Here is a 12,878-nt window from a genome sequence, read left to right on the forward strand (position 1 = left end):
ATCATATTCTTATAGTTGTCACCATGGTACACAAACTCTGATCTAGCTAGTCCGCATGTTACTGGGACAAACTGACGTGCCATATACTGTCTAAGTGCTAACAATGGAGCATACCCAACTGCACCCCAAAGTCCAAGTAAGGTCATAGTGTCAGAGTCCCTACATCGGAAAAGAACGTCACTGAGGAACAACCAAGGGGCTCTCCAGACAATATCTCGGTCCTGAAGATGAGTGAACACTTTCGTCCACTTCTTTTTTGAAGCGCCTTCATGCCATTTCATGGTAATGAACTCTCCCAAAGGAGAATATATAGTGTTAAATCGGCGGTAAGTAACCCCGTTAGTCTTCCAAAAGTGGCTGTGTATCCAGACTTGAAGGAGCTGAACACATCCAATGAATCTACCTCCTCCAGCTCTTCGGTAATGGTTGAGAGACCGAAAGGTCTCGGCTAGGATGGTCGGTGCTGGGTTGACTCGTTTCAGAAGTTGCTCAAACAATTCTACTACAGCTGCGTCAATGCATCCCAAAACCTTCGGAAAGATGATCAAGCCATACAGACCTAGTGCAAAAAGGTCTATAATCTTCCATTCATCAGGGTGGTCCTTCATTAGTTGCCTTATGTGGATCCACTCAATTCCTTGCCCGTTACCTTTGTGTTGGAGTCGGTCAGTCGCCCACTTTTCATAAACTCCTGCAATCTTAGCCAGTCCGTTCTTGAAAGGCTGACTCTTGATGTGTTTGACGTAAGCTCGCTCCAGTTTAATGCTTTCACAGTGCAATAGTGTAGTATACTCCTCGATGGTATGTATCATGTCCTCCTGGTTAAAAGTAAAGCAACTGTATCCCGGGTTCCAGAATTGAACCAAGGCTCTGATTAAGGGCTCATCGGTCTTAACATGAAGTAAAAGTGCAATGTCACCATACCACTGACTGAACTTCTGTTTCCCATCATTCTTCCAACTGTCCCAGATGTCTCAAAGTTCTTGCACATTGTTCTGTTTTAGGCTGATAGAGGCGTAACTAACCAGCTCTGACACATAGTTTCCTTGAAGATTGTCTCCCTTTTCCTTCTGAGTCTTCTCGGACCATAGTCGTACCTCGGGGTTTTTAATCTCTTGTATTACAACACCTTTGTCCATGGATTCAGATTATTCGAGTTTTAACAAACACGTTTTAGTGGATCAATACCTCTTTTAAATGATGCAAGTGATGAAAATAAAAGAAAAGAAAAAAAGATGAAAAGAGTTAGTGAGGTGAAAAATAATAAAAAACGATCATGAAAATGAAAAATCCTACCCCACATGATATCTACCCCATATGCTTATTATTCCTACCCGGACATGATCTCTATCCCACATGCTAATCTCAAACAAATCCTAATCGTATATTTGTCTAGTTCGCATGCTTTGAACAGAAAGTAAGGCAGGAAATATAACAGCCTAGGGTTTGAAGTGAGGTTTTGGGGTGGGCTCTAATTCTCCATAGTCTCCCGGTTTAGGTTCTAAAAAAACGGTACCCGAGTTCTCCTTGCTGGTGCCCCTTTGGGCTTGCCAGACCCTTAGTTCTAAACCCATCACAGGTTTGTGTGGACTAAGTTAAACTCGAGAGGACACATTCCCTTATGTCTATGCGGAGAATAAATTCACACGGAGACATAAGGTATATGAATCCCGAAGGCTACTTGCTAGGCATATGCGGTGAATAAATTCACACGAATGCGTCGCTTTCACCCCCACTTAAAACGGGTTCGGAGCTCGGGTTTAGAGCCTTAGATGAAAAAAGACTTTAAGGGCTGAAATCATTGAGAAAACGGTTAGTACAACTAATTACTCGAAAATATAATCAAAAGTAAGTAATAAGGATCGAAATGTTACCTTAAAATTTAAACTTACCCTTTTCATTAAAAAGACAACTGGAAATTACCTTAGTTTGACTCACTTACCTGTGTCCCCAGCGGAGTCGCCAAGCTGTCGTAACCGTCTTTCGGTTGGGCCACGAAATTGGGCTTCGACTTGAAAAATGTGATTGGAGTCGCCACCGATTATTTATTTAAAAAAAATAGGTTAATCAGATACCTTATATCTTATCTGATCTGCGTCTTACCAAAGATATGTCGGATTCGGGAGTCGGTTACGGTCAAGGAAGGATTAACACCCTTGAACCGCCCTTTCGGTACTACGTAATTTCCAGTTGTTTTTAATTAAGAAAATCGAAAGTTAAAATTTAAAGGTAACATATGATCCAAAATTACTTACCTCCGATCAATTTGAAAGAGTACCCTTAAAAAGTCGAGAAACGCGTTAAAGGAAAAAGGAAATAAGAGTAAATGAAATAAAGAAAATAGAAGGGAAAAAATAAAAAAAATGATGAAAAACTAAAAGAGGAATAAAAATATATAATTAAAGTACAAAATAATAATAATGATAATAAGTAGTAAAATAAAAAAACGCAATCACACCAAAAGAAAGTAAAAAGAAAGTCAAGGTTTGGTGAAGTATAACTGTCGGGAAGAAAAAATACGATAAGGGGTAGGACCGTAGTTAATAAATGAGTGTGATGTATCCCTATAATATAGTAAGAATGAATAAACAAAAAAATATTATGATATAATATATATATATATAATAAATATAATAACGAAAAAAAATAATTTAATAAAGTAAAATAATAATAATGTAATATAATATAAATACATGAAAACAAAAAAATAAAGAAGTATAAAATATAAAAATATAATTAAATGTATATATATGCATATGTTTAAAAAAAAGTAAAATAAAATATAAAATATAATAAAAATATACATATAATGATAATAATAGTAGCAAAAGAGAAAATATATTTATATACGTTAATAGTAAAATAATAATAAATATAATAGTTATAAATATATATATATATATATATAATAACTTTAAAAAACATTAAAATAATATTAGAATAAAAATAATTAATATATATATATACTTAATAATACGAATTATCAAAAAGAAAAATATGAAAATAATACATAAGTGACCGTTCATCGACGGCAAACCTCGAAAAAAAATTGATTTTTAAAAGCCTTTTCTTCCCTCGTTTTAAATATTCTAGTATTTTTCCAAAACGGTCTCGGGGTTGTGTAGATCTAAAAGAAAAGTTTCGAACGACAACCCCTTTTCCTCGGCCAAAACTGTTTTTTTCAAGCACAAAGACGAATAACAACACATGCAAGTGAAGAAAAGAATGCGAAAGGTAAAAGCTTTCACCTTTTATTGCTCCTGAATTGTTTACAATAGCTTCAAAACAATCTATTTGCTCGTATTTTTTTTCTGGTAATTTCGTATGCCCATCGTGTGTTACAATAGTGAGCTACAATGGCTATTTATAGTGCTTGTGGATCCTATCTTTAGGAATTTAAATCTTAGTAGAACTCTATCCTATTTTTAGGAGTTTGAATCCTAGCAAAATGTTATCCTATTTTTAGGAGTTTGAATCCTAAAATTCTATCCTATTTTTAGGAGTTTGAATCCTAGTAGGACGAAAAATGTGTGTTGACACAAGCAAATCGTATAGAGTGTCTCCCTTTGTAACCTTGTATGTGACAGTAGATGCATTCCGAGAACAACCACATAGGATGTCCAAAGTCACAGTTTGCGATGGGATCAGTGTTTTTTCACGTTTTTCCACAACAAATGATCCGAACTTTGATTAAATGCTATCCCGTGTATCCCGGGTTGGACTTCATAGTCCAGATGCCAAGTAAACTCAGCATGGAGACCTAGGCAGCTGCAAGTTATAGCAACCAGGAAACCATCAATGGTTCGATTCACATCATTCGAGTTCACACGGAATAAAACGGTTGTTTGGTCGAGGGTTCCCAAGGTTCTCGGCACATAATATAGTGAGGCAGGACAAGATTCAGCTAAGGAAACATTGCAAGGAAGACTACGGCTAGTCCATGAAAGGCACGCCAATATGATTAACCCCGCTAACTTGTCTGAATTGCTCAAATACTTGCACATTCTTTGCAAGACTGAAGTAAAAGTTACACCTGGATAATTGTTGCTTCTTTGTTTGTCCTACACAGCTCAAGAAGCCAAAGCAAAGCACAGTAGGAGTCATAACTCTAGAAAGAATACATAACGAGAAACATTTAAGGGCAATAAATGGGACAAAATGATACATGATGGAAGGGGGTATTACCTGGTGAGGGTTGTAGACACCCGTTTTTGTCTGGTCTTTTATTATTATTATTATTATTATTATTATTATTTACATTTAATTTGCATTTTTTTGTAGACCCGAAGCCAACAAGTTACAAGCCCAAATTACAACTGCAATCCAACCCAAATCAGCTAACCCAACTGGGAGCCCAGATTCCGGATCCAGAACCGACTCAGGATCCATCCCGACCAAGCCTAATAGGAGAACTCGACCCATTAGGGTTCCCACTTTAGTTGCCAGCTGTCTCAAATCTTAGCCCTTGGATCTGGACCCATCCAACGATCTAGATTACCTAAGGGTTAGAGTTTTAAACCCTAAAAGTACCAACAACCATCGCTGCCTGACCTTTCAACTCCCAGCCGGCGCGTGCACCTCACCGCCCTACTCCCCAACAGCGTGAACCGTCGCCAATTACTTCCTGAGTTGCCGTTATCATCGAGTCGTATCGAACAGTGACAATAATCCATCAACCAAATCAAAAATCAATGCAAAGTCAGAAAAACCCATTAAAATATGGGCAAATATCAATGAAATCCCAAGAATATTTGGGGGGCAGTCAGTCCACCGAATCAATCACCAAGCATCCAACAATCAGATGAAAAAGAGAGAGAAGATAGGAGATAAAAAGGAGAGTCATTAAGGGGAAGAAAAACATCATCCATATTCGAACAAAAAAAAATTGAACCAAGAATAAAAAATGAAAAAAAAGTAGAGTTTACCTTCGAGTCTTCGACAGCAGTAGCTCTGGTAGTTGGATGACGAATCTGAATGGTGAAGAGGCGGGTGGCTGTAAGGAGATCATAATAACTCAGCTGCGACACCATTGGACTGCAGACTTAGAGGTGGCGGAAGGTAGACCCTTCGGTTCTTATTTATATCTAGGCGTTTGAGGTCGGTTTTAGGCCGAAATAGGATCAGATTTGGGATGTTGAGAGCGAGAAGGATCTTTCAGAGGGTTTTTATTCTCTTCAGCCACCGTCGAAGGCCATGGCTTACCGTCGGTGATCGATGGTTTTCCTTTTCCGACGAGGGAGTTGAGAGAGTTCTCAAACTCTCTCTTTTCTCTCCCAAACTGAACCAAAGCAAAATGAATGGATTGATAAAATTCGGCCTTGTTTTGGACTTAAATATTAAGCATGAAACGACGTAGTTTTAGGGGGTTTAATGTGTTTTAGGGTTTGGTCTAATACGTGTTTGGTACATGCCATTCGTAAATCTTACTCCCATTTTTCTTTTTTTTGGGTAAATCACAGTGTAGGTTCCTGCTCCTTTTTAATGTTTTATTTCAGCAATTTAATGAAGTTTTACATCATTTTGTTTCGAGCTCTTATGTTTCAATATTTGTATTTTAGTCATGTTCTTACATATTAAGTTATTATTGATAATGTTTGACTTTGGTTAAGATATTTGTAATTATTTCATTTTAGTCACTGCTTTGCATATGGTTTAATTATTATTTTTCCTTTCATGTTTCTCGTTGAGTTTAATTTAGTCCTTAATGTTATTTAGGGGTTATTTTCGTTTCCAGTGCCTGTATTGTGTAATCTTTTCGATCTTGGCTCTGATTTGTTTTTAATTATTGTTCGATCCTTCAAGTTGTTGTTATTCCCATTCTGGTCCTTGGAATTACCAAGTACTTGTTTTTTTGTCCATTGTATTTTGGTTTGAAATATTTAGTTGTTTTTACTTCAGCCCCTTATGCATATATATATTTCACGTATTATGTATTTATATGTATAATATTAAATAAATGTTATTAGTTTTATGTTGTAAATATTTTATTTTACATTTACAATCGTTTTTATTTCTACCTTAATTCCTTATATAGTGATGTAGTATTCAATAGTTTCAAGAGCATTTATTCGTAAAATGAGCGTAGAAATTATCACTTGGTCAAAGTGGTGCGATCCGATACGGCATTTTAATGAAATAGGAACTTGAAATAAATCGATTTTATTTTACTAATTAATTCAATTTTATTTTAAGTTGAATGAAATGCTTTTTTTCTTCTAAGTAGCAATTTATTTTATTTTATGCAAATGTCGATATTCTATTTATATTCGATTCGTGTTTTTTAAATCAATGAGGAGGGAATATTCTTTTACTGATAAGAAATAGGCGAGATAGCTTTCCTGATGGAGGATTGCTAATTTCGAGATTTCTTTTCAAGTAAAAGAATTTTCTCTAACAATATAAATAAGTCAAAGCAACTTAATAAATAAATCATATTTTAACTTCATATTTGATTCATGATTTTCACCATTATGACAACATGTAAGCGATTAAGTATCAATTTTGGGCACTGTGTGGGTGCTAATTCTTCCCCATGCGTAATCGACTTATAGACCCGTTAAATCGAATTTTTGGTAAACGCAGACCAACTTTTGTCTTAAAATATGATTTTTCCTTAAATTTATTTTAAAAGACGTTTTTTGGTATTCGACCTACCCAACTAAAAGGTCAATGGTAGCTTCCTTTCAATTTAATTCAAATCAATTCAAAATCAACAATTTTCCCAATAAAAGTCATAATTGTTTTTTAAAATAATATTTAATTGTTTAAAAAAAGGGTTATGACAACTTGGCGACTCCGCTGAGGACTCTTTTTAGAGAGTCAGGCTGTAAGTCGTTTACAGATTGTCGTTGTGGTAGAAATTATGAGTTCGAGTCTTTAGTTAACTTATGATCCGTTTATTGAAGTTTTTAACTGCTTTATTTTTTAATTGTCATACTAACATTTTAATTTTTGCTTTCAGCTCTGTACAAGTTTTATTGAGAGTTTTTATTTTTCTGTTTTTTGAGTCAAATGTTTGTATGTTCCTTCTCACACACATCACGTACATTTGCATGACATAAGCTCTAGACCCGAGCTCCGATCCAAATAAGTCGGGGTGAATGCTTTACTCTCGTAAGAATTTATTATTTGTATGAGTTTTAGCAAATAACCCCTGGGATACATACCTTATACCTTTGTAGGAATTTATTCCTTGTATGGGTATAAAGAAGTGAATCCTCTCGAATTGAACTCTTTCCATTCGAAACCTGTAATGGTGAGGATCAAGGGCTTGACAACCTAAGGGGGTATCGACATCAAGGACAATTCGAGTACCCTTTCCTCATAGAGCCAAAACTATGCATATAGTGAACCGTATAATGGTCACCCTAGTTATAGTCATACTGAAACTCTGTCCATCAGTAGGCTCCAAAATAGGTGTACACGAAGGAGGAACGACTCTAAACCTTTACCTTTTGCTTTAAGTTCGTAGAATTTATTTATTATTTTCGAATAAAAGCATGCGAACTAGATACCATGTGGTTAGGATCAATTTCTTGAAAAAAAAGATTTTGGGTAGAAAACATGTCGGGGTAGGATTACTATCTAATATAAGCATGCTTGTACTAAATATCTTTAATTCGATTTTGTTTGTCATTTTTTGGTCATTCTTTGCATTGCATTTCATCAACATAACATAATGTGAAAGTATTGATCCACTAGGGGATATTTAAGAGAAAATTTTCATAGGAAGATGTAAAACTTTTCAATCAAGTAGTTGCATATTCTAACATGCATCGAAGGCTAAAAGAAGTTCAGAGAGTCCAAGAATGATACTTGCTCAAATATCGTACAACATTTGAGACTGAAGTGATGATCCACTGATCCGAGGAGAAATCCAGCAATAGAGCCTTAGTTACGATCATTTTATCGCTAGTCATCAAGAAGAGACGCACTGACTTCAACACCGCATGAGCATTAACGGAGTTAGTTTATAGAGCACCTGAGGGGCATCATTATCAAGGAAGAAGATCCAAGACGAAGTATTGACCCACTCCAGATTCAACATTTAAGCGAAAGCATGTCTGTAAAGTGGACTTTCTTGTAATGTGAAGGCTTTTATCTCTGGTGAAAATTGTTCTATGATATTTATCACTGGGATCAATATTTTTTTTATCTGTATTTACATCTTTGCATTCTGTATGGCATTCATTTATGCATTTTTACAAGCATTAATCATGGATACATGGATTTATATTGTGGAGGACTCTGAGAGTAGGTTGTAGCATCCATTAGGAATTTTGTTGTATTCTCATCAAAAGCATTTCATCTTGTTTGAACTTGTTTTTTTCTATGTTTGAATGTTTATAAGTCACTTGACGTTCGAACATTTTAAATAAAATGTTTCTTTATGAGGAAATGAGCAATGAGAAAATTTTAATCTTGAAATTCCTTGAATATCAACTCAATTAAAAGCTCTTTAATAATTGTGGTTATAAATCTTTGACAAATGACAAGATTAAACCCTACAAAATAAGATCCCTTAATCCTACTCTAGAGTATACACCAGAATATGTACCCTTCTCTTGCAGGGACCAAGCTAGCTCTCTCCTCATATGTAGAGTCAATCAAGGGCTTGGCATTCAGGTATGTGTTGGGAGCGGACAAAATAGGGCATCTAACACATGAAATTACAAAGCTAATTGGTTTCTACTTTTGTTGATGACGTTCAATAATGACCATGATCTTCACAAATGAAATGGTCGAGTAGGTTAATCTAGTTTAGGTAAGTTACCTGGGAATTGAACTTTAACGATGAGATTTTCTGACCTTCAACAAACACATGGGCTATAACAGGTTTTTCTTAACAAGCTTAAGAAATGGAATCCGTATACGCAGAATATAATTATATATATACAATAAAGCTAAGTTATTCCACTAAAGCAATTGGTTATAGAGGAAACTCAAACGCCATTGCTTTATGAATAGATTACATTCAAACCATGACATTGATCAGGTACTTGGCAATTCGGTGTTTCCTCCACTATGATTGTCAAGTCAAAGACTTTGTGACGACATGAATCCTTCAGCTGGCCATATAAAGGCAATTTTAAAAATATATATGTATAATAAAACTGAATTCAGCTAGCCAAATCATGGTAAATTAAGTCAAAATTACTAAATAAGGAGTTTCGGTGAATATGGAATAAAGGATTTGAGGAACACCTGTTATAGTCAAATTCACACGAGCACTCAGAAATCTCATTTTTAGACTGATATTTATGCAATGTATTTGCTAGAGGAGCCTACGAAACTTGAACAAATGGAAGATTTCAGAGAACTGAAATAGAAGTGTTCTAATGAGTCTAGCAATTGACTATGCTAGTTGAGTCATTTTGTCCGCCTTCGATTAAAATGCCAAGCCAAGAAAGAGGGGCATGCCATAATTTTTTACAAATGACTGAGAAAGGGAACAAGGACGAATCGATGAAATAAACCTCAAAATGTAACTAACCTCAAAACCAACCTATCTATCTTGATATTTGTCAAAGATTATAGCTATGAATGATTAAAAGAGCATTTGATTCTTTTGATATCCAATGAACTTCTGCTTTATTATTTGTTTTAATTGTGAAACCTAGAAATGGGTAATATTTTTCAATTTTTTTATTAAACTTTTTTCAAAATTCTTCAAAATTTTGAAAATAAAAGGAGAAGAAAAATATTTTCAAACAAGGTAATCGCTCTAGAAGCATATCTTGGAATTCAATAAATATCTCTCCGAAGCTCATGATCGAAGCTGGGGCAAGGAAAACCAAATTATTGGGGAAAACTTTGATGGGGCAAAGAAAAAAGTTGTCTCAGGTAAAAGTTTGCAGAGTACACCCTGGTGGAAAATGAAGACAACTGAATCACGGGTAGAATGAAGACTACTCACGCAACCATTCCCCTTACAGATCGAGAAAACCTACATCAACATACAAATATATGTTACATGAAATTTGCATCTTTGCATCAAACATTCATCATCATGTGCAATAAAAACTTTGATTTTCCCTCTCATGAGGACAAATTAAAAATATCATCAAAGCAAACACATAAAATAAACTTCATCTTGCCCATCATAACATCCAATATAGTAGGCATCATTTCTTGATCTTTCATGAAATAAAAGTTCAGAAATGACCAGATGTCTCTAACTTGAAGAAACAATGTCATCTATAGATTTAACATCCTGAAGTGAACGATCAAATCTTCTAAAGGAATTTCCCCAACATGCAGGAACAAGCAGACTGTCTATTGCCTTTGGGTCAGTTTTCTCTAAAAACAAATTTTGTCTCACTTGAGACAGTTTTCTCTAAAAACAAACTTCGTCTCACTTGAGACAGTTTTTTCTAAAAACAAATTTTGTCTCGCTTGAGACAATTTCTCTGAAAACAAATTTCATCTCGCTTGAGACATTTTTCCTTTGAGATGCAAAATTTAAATTTAAACAAAGTTGATCTCACTTGAGATTGTTTTTCTTAAAACAAACTTTGTCTCACTTAAGACAAACTTCATTAAGACACGAACGTTTGATATTATTTTTCCTCAAAACAAATTTCATCTCGCTTGAGATAATTCTTTTGGAACAAATTTCAAAGTTGTTTCACTTGAAACAAAATTAATCTCACTTGAGATTGTTTTTTTCGAAACTGATTTGTCTCGCTTGAGACAATTTTTCCTCAAAATACAATCTTTAAGATTGTTTCTCTTGAAACAAATTTTGTCTCTCTTGAGACAGTTTCTCTTGGAACATACAATAATTGAGATTTTTTCCCTTTAAACAAGTTTTGTCTCCCTTTAAACAAGTTTTGCCTCCCTTGAAACAAGTTTTGTCTCATTTGAGACAGTTTCCCTTGAAACACAAACCTTTGAGATTGTTTCCCTCGAAACAAATTTTGTCTCTCTTGAGACAGTTTCTCTAGAAACAAAATATCCCTAAAGATGGGCAGTGTCGTCCTCAACAGCAAACATATCAAATTTCCAGGACAAAGAGAAAACTGAATAAAAACTTGTTGCCTTTTGTCTTTGTCCTATTCTTGTTAACACAAGAATGGCAGCTGTAGACACCCGTTTTTGTCCGGGTCTTTTTATTGGGATTTTAAGGAAGCTCGAATCGATAACCAGAACGATTTGTAGAGAGGGGTCGGAATGGTTTTTGTTTAGGGAGTAAGGAGATTGAAAGATAAAGAATTGCACAACGATTTATAATGGTTCGACTTTCTCAACCAAAGTCTACATCCACTACCTTAGCTCCTCACCAAGGATTTTCCAACAAATTCACTAATTTGTTCTTTCTTTTGAGGACAAAGAGATAACCTTACAACTCCCTAGTTTTTCACGGGTTAAACTAGAACATTTCCCTAGCTTTTACACGGGCTTAGCTAGAACCTTTCCCCTTTACAAAGGATAATAAAAGTAAACAAGAAAACCTCTCTAAGGTAGGTGTTTACAAGATTGAGCTCACAAGAACAAAATATTTACAAGAGAAATATGAAATAAGAATGAAAAACTCTTCTTTTGTGTTTGATTGCTTGGATAATTGTTCTCTTACTTCTTCAAGTGTCCTTAGCTTGTATTTATAGCTTGAAATGTGTTTGAAGTTGTATATAGCCGTTGGGGATGTTTTGGATCCGTTTGGGGATGATTTTTCTACTCAAAAAGGTTGTTCATAACATGGTGCATCGGTACACTATCAAGGTGCATCGATACCCCTTCATTAAATTCAAATAAACTAGCCGTTGCAGCCAGGGTGCATGGATGCACAGCAGGGTGCATCGATGCAGTAATTGCATTCGAAATGGAGTGCATGGATGCACTCAGGGTGCATCGATGCACAGTGCATGGATACACTGCAGGTGCATGGATGCACTACAGGGTGCATGGATGCACTTTGACACCCTCTAGCATTTTTGCTCAAATCCGAATTTAATGGACTTTGAATTATTTTTGAAACCTTTTGAAAACTTTGAATAAATTCAATTCAAGTCAAAAAACATTTTGCCTTAAATTTGTTATATCAAAACATAATTCAAAAATCTCCCCCTTTTTGATATAACAAAACTTTTGAAAAATTGTTTTTGACAAAACTCCCCCTTAATAAAATGTTTAATGAAAAAGATATCAATTGTTAACAAAATGATATCAATTGTTACCAATTCTTGGAAAATATATGAAAATGTTGAGCTCCCCCTTTTTCATTAAGAAAATGAATTTTTCAAACCGAATTTCTTCCCCTTTTTGTTATATCAAAAATAATTCAATCTTTGAAGATCAAAATAATTTTGGAGAGTAAGTAGTAAATTTGACATTTAAAAAAATTGAAAAATCAAAGCTCCCCCTCAATAATAGTTTTCCTAACAAAATTTAGCCTTTAAGATCATGACACTTAAACAAAATTTAATTTCAAGAAAGAATAACAAACATATTAGTAGCACATGAAATTCAATATATCCAAGTCTAAAATACTTTATGCAATATCAATTATTGAAATTAAGTGCATATGCACATAGTTTTCCAAAAATGTTATGCATTTGAAAATTTTGATATCAATTGTTAGAGAGATATCTTTTGCATTTTAAATCACATGCATAAACATTTAATTTTAGGTCAAAAATTATAATTTATAAAATCAAAGTATTTGAAAAGTTGATATCAATTGTTAGAGAGATATCATTTGCATTTAAAACAAATTTTGATCAAAATTCATTATGATTAACTAAAAATTATGAAAAAGCATTAAAAATTTAAAATGTTCATCATAACCATTTTTCAACATACATGAGATTAAAAACAATGCATAATCATTTAAAATCAAAACTCATGCATGCATAAATCTAAATGAGCAACCAAATAAC

General features: G+C 34.4%; 1 pseudogene; it reads right to left on the minus strand.

The window, feature by feature from the left end:
* The window catches only part of LOC120147909, a 36,962-nt pseudogene extending 32,540 nt beyond the window's left edge, over positions 1-4,422 (minus strand).
* Between the last annotated feature and the right edge of the window lie 8,456 nt (positions 4,423-12,878).

The sequence above is a fragment of the Hibiscus syriacus genome, unplaced genomic scaffold, assembly GCF_006381635.1.
Source record: "Hibiscus syriacus cultivar Baekdansim isolate YM2019G1 unplaced genomic scaffold, ASM638163v2 tig00110945_pilon, whole genome shotgun sequence".
In the NCBI taxonomy this organism is placed as follows: Eukaryota; Viridiplantae; Streptophyta; class Magnoliopsida; order Malvales; family Malvaceae; genus Hibiscus; species Hibiscus syriacus.